Genomic DNA, 12444 nt, shown 5'->3' with positions numbered 1-12444 from the left:
TTCTAATAGCGATTAAAATGTCCCTGCTTCTTGACTCACATTTGCGTATAAACCAGCGGACCCTAGTTCCAGACGCGCGTAACGTCGAACGACCCGTCTGAAAAAAAAATTGGTGCGACACGAGGACTTCCCATGAGGTCACCCGGTGCATTAGTGCTGGTATGATCGCACCTGTTTAATTTTGCGCTGCAAATACATAAACTCATTCCCTTTTCTTCCCCTCCAGTCATTTGTTTCCTTGTGCGTGCGCACTGCACCTCCTGTTCTCGTTCTAATATCCAGTAAAATTCTACAGCGCCGTGACTCACATTTGCGAATAAACCTGAGGACCATAATACAAGCCGCGCGTAACGTCGAAAGAATCATCTGCAAAAAAATGGGTGCAACACGAGGACTTTACAAGAAAATGGGTGAAATATAAGGACTTCGCAGGAGGTACCCCATGCTTGTACTACTCTCGCCCAAGCACTTTTACCTACGGAGTTCTGATAGAATCCGTTGCATTAGTGCTGGTATGATCGCACCAGTTTCATTTTCGGCTGTAAATACATACACTCCTTCTCCTTTCTTCCCCCTCCCGTCATTTGTTTCCTTTTGCGTGCGCACTGCACCTCTCGTTCTCGTTCACATATCAAGTAAAATACCACGGCGCCGTGACTCACATTTGCGAATAAATCTGTGGACCATAATTAAAGTCGCGCGTAACGTCGAACAGCACATCTGAAAAAAAAAATGGGTGCAACACGAGAACTTCCCAGGAGGTAACCCATCATTGTACTACTTTCGCCAAAGCACACTTAACTGCAGAGTTCTGATGGGATCTGGTGCATTTGTGCTGGTGTGACCGCACCTGTTTAATTTCGTGCTGAAAATACATACACTCCTTCTTCCCTCCCACCCTCCCATCATTTGTTTCCTTTTGCATTCACATTGCACCTCTCATTCTCGTTCTAATATCGATTAAAATGCCCCTGATTCTTGACTCACATTTGCGTATAAACCAGCGGACCATAGTTCCAGTCGCGCGTAATGTCGAACGACCTATCTGAAAAAACATTGTTGCAATACTAGGACTTCTCAAGAGGTCACCCATCCGAGTACTACTCTCGCCCAAGCACACTTAACTGCAGAGTTCTGATGGGATCCAGTGCATTAGTGTTGGTATGATGCCACTTGTTTAATTTTGCGCTTCAAATACATACACTCCTAATCTTTTCTTCCTCCTCCCGTCATTTGTTTCCTTGTGCATGCGCACTGCACCCCCGTACTCCTTCTAATATCAAGTAAAATGCCACGGCGCCATGACTCACATTTGCGAATAAACCTGCGGACCATAAATCAAGTCGCGCGTAACGTCGAAAGAATCATCTGCAAAAAGATTGGTGCAACACGAGGACCTCCCAAGAAAATGGGTGAAATATAAGGACTTCGCAGGAGGTCACCCATCCGAGTACTTTTCTCGCCCAAGCACCCTTAACTGCGGAGTTCTGATAGAATCCGTTGCATTAGTGCTGGTATGATCCCTCATGTTTCATTCTGCACTGCAAATACAAACACTCTTTCTCCTTCCATCTCCCCTCCCGTCATTTGTTTCCTTGTGTGTGCACTCTGCATCTCTCTTTCTCGTTCTAAAATCAAGTAATATGCCCCGGTACCGTGACTCATCTTTGCAAATGAACCAGCGGTTTATAATTCTATTCGTGCGTAACGTCGAACAACCCATCCGAAAAAAAATAGGTGCAACACGAGGGCTTCCCATGTGGTCACCCATCTGAGTACTATGCTCGCCCAAGCACACTTAACTGCATAGTTCTGATGGGATACGGTGCTTTAGTGCTGGTATGATCGCACCTGTTTACTTTCGCGCTGCAAATACATACACTCCTTCTCCTTTCTTCCCCCTCCTGTCATTTGTTTCCTTGTGCGTTCACACTTCACCTCTCATTCTCGTTCTAATATCGATTAAAATGCCCCTGCTTCTTGACTCACATTTGCGTATAAACCAGTGGACCCTAGTTCCAGACGCGCGTAACGTCGAACGACCCGTCTGAAAAAAAATTGGTGAGACACGAGGACTTCCCAGGAGGTCACCCATCCGAGTACTAATCTCGCCCAAGCACACTTCACTGCGGAGTTCTAATGGGATCCGGTGCATTAGTGCTGGTATGATCGCACTTGTTTAATTTCGCGCTGCAAATACATAAACTCATTCCCCTTTCTTCCCCCTCCCGTCATTTGTTTCCTTGTGCGTGCGCACTGCACCTCCCGTTCTCGTTCTAATATCAAGTAAAATGCTACAGCGCCGTGACTCACATTTGCGAATAAACCTGAGGACAATAATTCAAGTCGCGCGTAACGTCGAAAGAATCATCTGCAAAAAAATGGGTGCAACACGAGGACTTCACAAGAAAATTGGTGAAATATAAGGACTTCCCAGGAGGTAACCCATGCTAGTACTACTCTCGCCCAAGCACCCTTACCTACGGAGTTCTGATAGAATCCGTTGCATTAGTGCTGGTATGATCGCACCTGTTTCATTTCGCGCTGCAAATACATAAACTGCTTCTCCTTTCTTCCCCCTCCCGTAATTTGTTTCCTTGTGCGTGCGCACTGAACCTCCCGTTCTCGTTTTAATATCAAGTAAAATGGTACAGCGCCGTGACTCACATTTGCGAATAAACCTGAGGACCAAAATTCAAGTCGCGCGTAACGTCGAAAGAATCATCTGCAAAAAAATGGGTGCAACACGAGGACTTCACAATAAAATGGATGAAAAATAAGGACTTCCCAGGAGGTAACCCATTCTAGTACTACTCTTGCCCAAGCACCCTTACCTACGGAGTTCTGATAGAATCCGTTGCATTAGTGCTGGTATGATCGCACCTGTTTTATTTCGCGCTGCAAATACATAAACTCCTTCTCCTTTCTTCCCCCTCCCGTGATTTTTTTCCTTGTGCGTGCGCACTGCACCTCTCGTTCTCGTTCAAATATCAAGTAAAATCCCACGGTGCCGTGACTCACATTTGCGAATAAATCTGCGGACAATAATTAAAGTCGCGCGTAACGTCGAGCGGCACATCTGAAAAAAAGAAAATGGGTGCAACACGAGAACTTCCCAGGAGGTAACCGATCATTGTACTACTTTCGCCAAAGCAAACTTAACTGCAGAGTTCTGATGGGATCCGGTGAATTTGTGCTGGTGTGACCGCACCTGTTTAATTTCGTGCTGAAAATACATACACTCATTCTTCCCTCCCCCCCTCCCATCATATGTTTCCTTGTGCGTTCACACTGCACCTCTCCTTCTCGTTCTAAAATCGATTAAAATGCCCCTAATTCTGGACTCACATTTGCGTATAAACCAGTGGACCATAGTTCCAGTCACGCGTAACGTCGAACGACCCGTCTGAAAAAAAATTAGTGCGACACGAGGACTTCCCATGAGGTCACCCATCCGAGTACTACTCACGCCCAAGCACACTTAACTGCAGAGTTCTGATGGGATAGCATTAGTGCTGGTATGATGCCACTTGTTTAATTTTAGGCTTCAAATACATACACTCCTTCTCTTTTCTTCCTCCTCCCGTCATTTGTTTCCTTTTTCGTGCGCACTGCACCTCCCGTACTCGTTCTAATATCAAGTAATATGCCCCGGCACCGTGACTCACCTTTGCAAATGAACCAGTGGTTTATAATTCCATTCGCGCTTAACGTCGAACATCCCATCCGAAAAAAAATAGGTGCAACACGAGGGCTTCCCAAGTGGTCACCCATCCGAGTACGACTCTCGCCCAAGCACACTTAACTGCGGAGTTCTGATGGGATCCGGGGCTTTAATGCTGGTATGATCGCACCTGTTTAATTTCGCGCTGCAAATAAATACACTCCTTCTCCTTTCTTCCCCCTGCCGTCAATTGTTTCCTTGTGCATTCACACTGCACCTCTCATTCTCGTTCTAATATCGATTAAAATGCCCCTGCTTCTTGACTCACATTTGCGTATAAACCAGCGGACCCTAGTTGTACTACTTTTGCCAAAGCACACTTAACTGCGGAGTTCTAATGGGATCCGGTGCATTTGTGCTTGTATGATCGCACCCGTTTAATTCCGCGTTGAAAATACATAAACTCCTTCTCCTTTCATCCCCCTCCCGTCATTTGTTTCCTTGTGCGTGCGCACTGCACCTCCCGTGCTCGTTCTAATATCAAGTAAAATACTACGGTGCCGTGACTCACATTTGCGAATAAACCTGTGGACCATAATTCAAGTCGCGCGTATCGTCGAAAGAATCATCTGCAAAAAAATGGGAGCAACACGAGGACTTCCGAAGAAAATGGGTGAAATATAAGGACTTCGCAGGAGGTCACCCATCCTAGTGCTTCTCTCGCCCAAGCACCCTTAACTTGTGGAGTTCTGATAGAATCCGTTGCATTGGTGCTGGTATGATTGCTCATGTTTCATTATGCGCTGCAAATACATACACATTTTCTCCCTCCATCCCCCCTCCCGTCATTTGTTTCCTTGTGCGTGCACTCTGCATCTCTCCTTCTCGTTCTAATAACGATTAAAATGCCCCTGCTTCTTGACTCACATTTGCGTATAAACCAGTGGACCCTCGTTCCAATCGCGCGTAACATCGAATGACCCGTCTAAAAAAAAATTAGTGCAACACGAGGACTTCCCAGGAGGTCACCCATCCGAGTACTACTCTCGCCCAAGCACACTAAACTGCAGAGTTATGATGGGATCCGATGCATTAGTGCTGGTATGATCGCACCTGTTTCATTTCGTGCTGAAAATACATACACTCCTTCTCCTTCCCTCCCCCTCCCCTCAATTGTTTCCTTGTGCGTTCACACTGCACCTCTCCTTCTCGTTCTAATATCGATTAAAATGCCCCTGCTTCTTGACTCGCAATTGCGTATAAAGCAGCGGACCCCAGTTCCAGTCGCGCGTAACGTCGAACGACCCGTCTAAAAAAAAATTGGTGCGACACAAGGACTTCCCAGGAGGTCACCCATCCGAGTACTACTCTCGTCCAAGCACACTTAATTGCGGAGTTCTCATGGGATCCGGTGCATTAGTGCTGGTATGATCGCACCCCTTTAATTCCACGCTGCAAATACATAAACTCCTTCTCCTTTCTTCCCCCTCCCGTCATTTGTTTCCTTGTGCGTGCGCACTGCACCTCCCGTGCTCGTTCTAATATCAAGTAAAATACTACGGTGCCGTGACTCACATTTGCGAATAAACCTGACGACCATAATTTAAGTCGCGCGTATCGTCGAAAGAATCATCTGCAAAAAAATGGGTGCAACATGAGGACTTCCTGAGAAAATGGGTGAAATATAAGGACTTCGCATGAGGTCACCCATCCTAGTGCTACTCTCGCCCAAGCACCCTTAACTTGCGGATTTCTGATAGAATCCGTTGCATTCGTGCTGGTATGATTGCTCATGTTTCATTCTACGCTGCAAATACATATACTTTTTCTCCCTCCATCCCCCCTCCCGTCATTTGTTTCCTTGTGCGTGCACTCTGCATCTCTCCTTCTCGTTCTAATAACGATTAAAATGCCCCTGCTTCTTGACTCACATTTGCATATAAACCAGTGGACCCTCGTTCCAGTCGCGCGTAACGTCGAACGACCCGTCTAAAAAAAAATTAGTGCGACACAAGGACTTCCCAGGAGGTCACCCATTCGAGTACTACTCTCGCCCAAGCACACTTAACTGCGGAGTTCTGATGGGATCCTGTGCATTAGTGCTGGTATGATCGCACCTGTTTAATTGTGCGCTGCAAATACATAAATTTCTTCCCCTTTCTTCCCCCTCCCGTCATTTGTTTCCTTGTGCGTGCGCACTGCACCTTTCGTTCTCGTTCAAATATCAAGTAAAATGCCACGGTGCCGTGACTCACATTTGCGAATAAATCTGCGGACCATAATTAAAGTCGCGCGTAACGTCGAACGACACATCTGAAAAAAAGAAAATGGGAGCAACACGAGAACTTCCCAAGAGGTAACCCATCATTGTACTACTTTCCCCAAAGCACGCATAACTGCGGAGTTCTGATGGGATCCGGTGCATTTGTGCTGGTGTGACCGCATATGTTTAATTTCGTGCTAAAAATACATACACTCCTTCTTCCCTCCCCCCCTCCCATAATTTGTTTCCTTGTGGGTTCACACTGCACCTCTCCTTCTCGTTCTAATATCGATTAAAATGCCCTTGATTCTTGACTCACATTTGCGTATAAACCAGCGGACCATAGTTCCAGTCGCGCGTAACGTCGAACGACCCATCTGAAAAAAAATTATTGTGATACGAGGACTTCCCAAGAGGTCACCCATCCGAGTATTACTCTCGCCCAAGCACACTTAACTGCAGAGTTCTGATGGGATCCAGTGCATTAGTGCTGGTATGATGCCACTTGTTTAATTTTGTGCTTCAAATACATACACTCCTTCTCTTTTCTTCCTCCTCCCGTCATTTGTATCCTTGTGCGTGCGCACTGCACCTCCCGTACTCGTTCTAATATCAAGTAAAATGCCACGGTGCTGTGACTCACATTTGCGAATAAACTTGCGGACCATAATCAAGTCGCGCTAACGTCGAAAGAATCTTCTGCAAAAAAGATGGGTGCAACACGAGGACCTCCCAAGAAAATGGGTGAAATATAAGGACTTCACTGGAGGTCACCCATCCGAGTACTTTTTTCACCCAAGCACCCTTAACTGCGGAGTTCTGATAGAATTCGTTGCATTAGTGCTGGTATGATCCCTCATGTTTCATTCTGCACTGCAAATACATACACTCTTTCTCCTTCCATCCTCCCACCTGTCATTTGTTTCCTTGTGCGTGCACTCTGCATCTCTCTTTCTCGTTCTAATATCAAGTAATATGCCCCGGCACCGTGACTCACCTTTGCAAATGAACCAACGGTTTATAATTCCATTCACGCGTAACGTCGAACAACCCATCCGAGTGGTCACCCATCCGAGTACTACCCTCGCCCAAGCACACTTTACTGCGGAGTTCTGATGGGATCCGGAGCTTTAGTGCTGGTAATGATCGCACCTGTTTAATTTTGTGCTGCAAATACATACACTCCTTCCCCTTTCTTCTCCCTCTCGTCATTTGTTTCCTTGTGCGTTCACACTTCACCCCTCATTCTCGTTCTAATATCGATTAAAATGCCCCTGCTTCTTGACTCACATTTGCGTATAAACCAGCGGACCCTAGTTCCAGACGCGCGTAACGTCGAACGACCCGTCTGAAAAACAATTGGTGCGACACGAGGACTTCCCAATAGGTCACCCATCCGAGTACTAATCTCGCCCAAGCACACTTAACTGCGGAGTTCTGATTGGATCCGGTGCATTAGCGCTGGTATGATTGCAATTGTTTAATTTTGTGCTGCAAATACATAAACTCATTCCCCTTTCTTTCCCCTCCCGTCATTTGTTTCCTTGTGCGTGCGCATTGCACCTCCCGTTCTCGTTCTAATATCAAGTAAAATGCTACAGCGCCGTGACTCACATTTGCGAATAAACCTGAGGACCATAATACAAGTCGCGCGTAATGTCGAAAGAATCATTTGAAAAAAAATGGGTGCAACACGAGGACTTCACAAGAAAATGGGTCAAATATAAGGACTTCGCAGGAGGTAACCCATGCTAGTACTACTCTCGCCCAAGCACCCTTACCTACGGAGTTCTGATAGAATCCGTTGCATTAGTGCTGGTATGATCGCACCTGTTTCATTTCTCGCTGCAAATACATACACTCCTTCTCCTTTCTTCCCCCTCCCGTCATTTGTTTCCTTATGCGTGCGCACTGCACCTCTCGTTCTCGTTCAAATATCAAGTAAAATGCCACGGCGCCGTGACTCACATTAGCGAATAAATCTGCGGACCATAATTAAAGTTGCGCGTAACGTCGAACGGCACATCTGAAAAAAAGAAAATGGGTGCAACACGAGAACTTCCCAGGAGGTAACCCATCATTGTACTACTTTTGCCAAAGCACACTTAACTGCAGAGTTCTGATGGGATCCGGTGCATTTGTGCTGGTGTGACTGCACCTGTTTAATTTTGTGCCGAAAATACATACACTCCTTCTTCCCTCCCCCCCTCCCATCATTTGTTTCCTTGTGCGTTCACACTGCACATCTCCTTCTCGTTCTAATATCGATTAAAATGCCCCTGATTCTTGACTCACATTTGCGTATAAACCAGCGGACCATAGTTTCAGTCGCGCGTAACGTCGAACGACCCATCTGAAAAAAAATTGTTGCGATACGAGAACTTTCCAAGAGGTCACCCATCCGAGTATTACTCTCGCCCAAGCACACTTAACTGCAGAGTTCTTATGGGATCCAGTGTATTAGTGCGGGTATGACGCCACTTGTTTAATTTTGCGCTTCAAATACATACACTCTTTCTCTTTTCTTCCTCCTCGCGTCATTTGTTTCCTTGTGCGTGCGCACTGCACCTCCCGTACTCCTTCTAATATCAAGTAAAATGCCACGGCGCCGTGACTCACATTTGCGAATAAACCTGCGGACCATAAATCAAGTCGCCCGTAACGTCGAAAGAATCATCTGCAAAAAGATGGGTGCAACACGAGGATCTCCCAAGAAAATGGGTGAAATATAAGGACTTCGCAGGAGGTCACCCATCCGAGTACTTTTCTCGCCCAAGCACCCTTAACTGCGGAGGTCTGATAGAATCCGTTGCATTAGTGCTGGTATGATCCCTATGTTTCATTCTGCACTGCAAATACATACACTCTTTCTCCTCCCATCCCCCCTCCCGTCATTTGTTTCCTTGTGCGTGCACTCTGCATTTCTCTTTCTCGTTCTAATATCAAGTAATATGCCCCGGCACCGTGACTCATCTTTGCAAATGAACCAGCGGTTTATAATTCTATTCGCGCGTAACGTCGAACAACCCATCCGAAAAAAAATAGGTGCAACACGAGGGCTTCCCAAGTGGTCACCCATCCGAGTACTATGCTCGCCCAAGCACACTTAACTGCGTAGTTCTGATGGGATCCGGAGCTTTAGTGCTGGTATGATCATACCTGTTTACTTTCGCGCTGCAAATACATACACTCCTTCTCCTTTCTTCCCCCTCCTGTCATTTGTTTCCTTGTGCGTTCACACTTAACCTCTCATTCTCGTTCTAATATCGATTAAAATGACCCTGCTTCTTGACTAACATTTGCGTATAAACCAGCAGACCCTAGTTCCAGACGCGCGTAACTTCGAACGATCCGTCTGAAAAAAAATTAGTGCGACAAGAGGACTTCCCAGGAGGTCACCCATCCGAGTACTAATCTCGCCCAAGCACACTTCACTGCGGAGTTCTGATGGGATCCGGTGCATTAGTGCTGGTATGATCGCACGTGTTTAATTTCGCGCTGCAAATACATAAACTCATTCCCCTTTCTTCCCCCTTCCGTCATTTGTTTTCTTGTGCGTGCATACTGCACCTCCCAATCTCGTTCTAATATCAAGTAAAATGCTACAGCGCCGTGACTCACATTTGCGAATAAACCTGAGGACAATAATTCAAGTCGCGCGTAACGTCGAAAGAATCATCTGCAAAAAAATGGGTGCAACACGAGGACTTCACAAGAAAAGGGGTGAAATATAAGGACTTCCCAGGAGGTAACCCATGCTAGTACTACTCTCGCCCAAGCACCCTTACCTACGGAGTTCTGATAAAATCCGTTGCATTAGTGCTGGTATGATCGCACCTGTTTCATTTCGCGCTGCAAATACATAAACTGCTTCTCCTTTCTTCCCCCTCCCGTAATTTGTTTCCTTGTGCGTGCGCACTGAACCTCCCGTTCTCGTTTTAATATCAAGTAAAATGGTACAGCGCCATGACTCACATTTGCGAATAAACCTGAGGACCAAAATTCAAGTCGCGCGTAACGTCGAAAGAATCATCTGCAAAAAAATGGGTGCAACATGAGGACTTCACAAGAAAATGGATGAAATATAAGGACTTCCCAGGAGGTAACCCATGCTAGTACTACTCTCGCCCAAGAACCCTTACCTACGGAGTTCTCATAGAATCCGTTGCATTAGTGCTGGTATGATCGCACCTGTTTCATTTCGCGCTGCATATACATAAACTCTTTCTCCTTTCTTCCCCCTCCCGTGATTTTTTTCCTTGTGCGTGCGCACTGCACCTATCGTTCTCGTTCAAATATCAAGTAAAATCCCACGGCGCCGTGACTCACATTTGCGAATAAATCTGCGGACCATAATTAAAGTCTCGCGTAACGTCGAACGGCACATCTGAAAAAAAAAATGGGTGCAACACGAGAACTTCCCAGGAGGTAACCCATCATTGTACTACTTTCGCCAAAACACACTTAACTGCGGAGTTCTGATGAGATCCGGTGCATTTGTGCTGGTGTGACCGCACCTGTTTAATTTCGTGCTGAAAATACATACACTCCTTCTTCCCTCCCCCCCTCCCATCATATGTTTCCTTGTGCGTTCACACTGCGCCTCTCCTTCTCGTTCTAATATTGATTAAAATGCCCCTAATTCTGGACTCACATTTGCGTATAAACCAGTGGACCATAGTTCCAGTCGCGCGTAACGTCGAACGACCTGTCTGAAAAAAAATTAGTGCGACACGAGGACTTCCCATGAGGTCACCCATCCGAGTACTACTCACGCCCAAGCACACTTAATTGCAGAGTTCTGATGGGATCCAGTGCATTAGTGCTGGTATGATCGCACCCGTTTAATTCCGCGCTGCAAATACATAAACTCCTTCTCCTTTCTTTCCCCTCCCGTCATTTATTTCCTTGTGCGTGCGCACTGCACCTCCGGTGCTCCTTCTAATATCAAGTAAAATACTACGGTGCCGTGACTCACATTTGTGAATAAACCTGAGAACCATAATTCAAGTTGGGCGTATCGTCGAAAGAATCATCTGCAAAAAAATGGGTGCAACACGAGTACTTCATAAGAAAATAAGTGAAATATAAGGACTTCGCAGGAGGTCACCCATACGAGTACTTTTCTCGCCCAAGCACCCTTAACTGCGGAGTTCTAATAGAATCCGTTGCATTAGTGCTGGTATGATCCCTCATGTTTCATTCTGCGCTGCAAATACATACACTCTTTCTCCTCCCATCCCCCCTCTCGTCATTTGTTTCCTTGTGCGTACACTCTGCATCTCTCTTTCTCGTTCTAATATCAAGTAATATGCCCCGACACCGTGACTCACCTTTGCAAATGAACCAGCGGTTTATAATTCCATTCGCACGTAACGTCGAACAACCCATCCGAAAAAACATAGGTGCAACACGAGGGCTTCCCAGGTGGTCACCCATCCGAGTACTACTCTCGCCCAAGCACACTTAACTGCGGAGTTCTGATGGGATCCTGGGCTTTAGTGCTGGTATGATCGCACCTCTTTAATTTCGCGCCGCAAATACAAACACTCCTCCTTTCTTCCCCCTCCCCGTCATTTGTTTCCTTGTGCGTTCACACTTCACCTCTCATTCTCGACCCGTCTGAAGAAAAATTGGTGCGACACAAGGACTTCCCAAGAGGTCACCCATCCGAGTACTACTCTCGCCCAAGCACACTTAACTGCAGAGTTCTGATGGGATCCGGTGCATTAGTACTGGTATGATCGCACCCGTTTAATTCCGCGCTGCAAATACATAAACTCCTTCTCCTTTCTTCCCCCTCCCGTCATTTGTTTCCTTGTGCATGCGCACTGCACCTCCCGTGCTCGTTCTAATATCAAGTAAAATGCTACGGTGCCGTGACTCACATTTGCAAATAAACCTGAGGACCATAATTCAAGTCGCGCGTATCGTCGAAAGAATCATCTGCAAAAAAATGGGTGCAACATGAGGACTTCCTAAGAAAATGGGTGAAATATAAGGACTTCGCAGGAGGTCACCCATCCTAGTGCTACTCTCGCCCAAGCACTCTTAACTTGCGGAGTTCTAAAAGAATCCGTTGCATTTGTGCTGGTATGATTGCTCATGTTTCATTCTGCGCTGCAAATACATACACTTTTTCTCCCTCCATCCCCCCTCCCGTCATTTGTTTCCTTGTGCGTGCACTCTGCATCTCTCCTTCTCGTTCTAATATCGATTAAAATGCCCCTGCTTCTTGACTCACATTTGCGTATAAACCAGCGGACCCTAGCTCCAATCGCGCGTAACGTCGAACGACCCGTCTGAAAAAAAATTAGTGCGACACGAGGACTTCCCAGGAGGTCAACCATCCGACTACTACTCTCACCCAAGCACACTTAACTGCGGAGTTCTGATGGAATCCGATGCATTAGTGCTGGTATGATCGCACCCGTTTAATTTCGCGCTGCAAATACATAAACTCCTTCTCCTTTCTTCCCCCTCCCATCATTTATTTCCTTGTGCGTGCGCACTGCAC

At 46.4% G+C, this 12444-nt stretch overlaps 4 non-coding genes and 18 pseudogenes across 4 annotated transcripts; all 22 read right to left on the bottom strand.

Moving 5' to 3' along the window:
- Nucleotides 1-733: 733 nt before the first annotated feature.
- On the bottom strand, nt 734-852 carry LOC148240582 (5S ribosomal RNA; annotated as a pseudogene).
- Nucleotides 853-1056: 204 nt separating this feature from the next.
- On the bottom strand, nt 1057-1174 carry LOC148240581 (5S ribosomal RNA; annotated as a pseudogene).
- A 560-nt stretch (nt 1175-1734) lies between these two features.
- LOC148240580 (5S ribosomal RNA) lies at nt 1735-1853 on the bottom strand. Its single transcript, XR_015815392.1, has one exon. It is a non-coding gene; the product is annotated as a 5S ribosomal RNA (ribosomal RNA).
- A 205-nt stretch (nt 1854-2058) lies between these two features.
- LOC148240579 (5S ribosomal RNA) lies at nt 2059-2177 on the bottom strand (annotated as a pseudogene).
- A 235-nt stretch (nt 2178-2412) lies between these two features.
- On the bottom strand, nt 2413-2531 carry LOC148240578 (5S ribosomal RNA; annotated as a pseudogene).
- A 563-nt stretch (nt 2532-3094) lies between these two features.
- On the bottom strand, nt 3095-3213 carry LOC148240577 (5S ribosomal RNA; annotated as a pseudogene).
- A 524-nt stretch (nt 3214-3737) lies between these two features.
- Nucleotides 3738-3856, bottom strand: LOC148240576 (5S ribosomal RNA). Its single transcript, XR_015814787.1, has one exon. It is a non-coding gene; the product is annotated as a 5S ribosomal RNA (ribosomal RNA).
- Nucleotides 3857-4660: 804 nt separating this feature from the next.
- On the bottom strand, nt 4661-4779 carry LOC148240575 (5S ribosomal RNA; annotated as a pseudogene).
- Nucleotides 4780-4984: 205 nt separating this feature from the next.
- On the bottom strand, nt 4985-5103 carry LOC148240574 (5S ribosomal RNA; annotated as a pseudogene).
- Nucleotides 5104-5664: 561 nt separating this feature from the next.
- On the bottom strand, nt 5665-5783 carry LOC148240573 (5S ribosomal RNA; annotated as a pseudogene).
- A 532-nt stretch (nt 5784-6315) lies between these two features.
- LOC148240572 (5S ribosomal RNA) lies at nt 6316-6434 on the bottom strand (annotated as a pseudogene).
- Nucleotides 6435-7286: 852 nt separating this feature from the next.
- LOC148240571 (5S ribosomal RNA) lies at nt 7287-7405 on the bottom strand (annotated as a pseudogene).
- A 563-nt stretch (nt 7406-7968) lies between these two features.
- On the bottom strand, nt 7969-8087 carry LOC148240570 (5S ribosomal RNA; annotated as a pseudogene).
- A 204-nt stretch (nt 8088-8291) lies between these two features.
- On the bottom strand, nt 8292-8409 carry LOC148240569 (5S ribosomal RNA; annotated as a pseudogene).
- A 560-nt stretch (nt 8410-8969) lies between these two features.
- On the bottom strand, nt 8970-9088 carry LOC148240568 (5S ribosomal RNA; annotated as a pseudogene).
- Nucleotides 9089-9293: 205 nt separating this feature from the next.
- Nucleotides 9294-9412, bottom strand: LOC148240567 (5S ribosomal RNA; annotated as a pseudogene).
- Nucleotides 9413-9647: 235 nt separating this feature from the next.
- LOC148240566 (5S ribosomal RNA) lies at nt 9648-9766 on the bottom strand (annotated as a pseudogene).
- Nucleotides 9767-10327: 561 nt separating this feature from the next.
- LOC148240565 (5S ribosomal RNA) lies at nt 10328-10446 on the bottom strand (annotated as a pseudogene).
- Nucleotides 10447-10650: 204 nt separating this feature from the next.
- On the bottom strand, nt 10651-10769 carry LOC148240564 (5S ribosomal RNA; annotated as a pseudogene).
- Nucleotides 10770-11329: 560 nt separating this feature from the next.
- Nucleotides 11330-11448, bottom strand: LOC148240563 (5S ribosomal RNA). The gene has a single exon (XR_015814803.1). It is a non-coding gene; the product is annotated as a 5S ribosomal RNA (ribosomal RNA).
- Nucleotides 11449-11560: 112 nt separating this feature from the next.
- On the bottom strand, nt 11561-11679 carry LOC148240562 (5S ribosomal RNA). Its single transcript, XR_015815442.1, has one exon. It is a non-coding gene; the product is annotated as a 5S ribosomal RNA (ribosomal RNA).
- A 561-nt stretch (nt 11680-12240) lies between these two features.
- LOC148240561 (5S ribosomal RNA) lies at nt 12241-12359 on the bottom strand (annotated as a pseudogene).
- Between the last annotated feature and the right edge of the window lie 85 nt (nt 12360-12444).

This window comes from Carica papaya, chromosome 8 (assembly GCF_054855325.1).
Source record: "Carica papaya isolate Zhongbai chromosome 8, ASM5485532v1, whole genome shotgun sequence".
NCBI lineage: Eukaryota > Viridiplantae > Streptophyta > Magnoliopsida > Brassicales > Caricaceae > Carica > Carica papaya.
The sequence above is the reverse complement of the archived record's forward strand: the minus strand, read 5'-3'. Positions and strand labels throughout refer to the sequence as shown.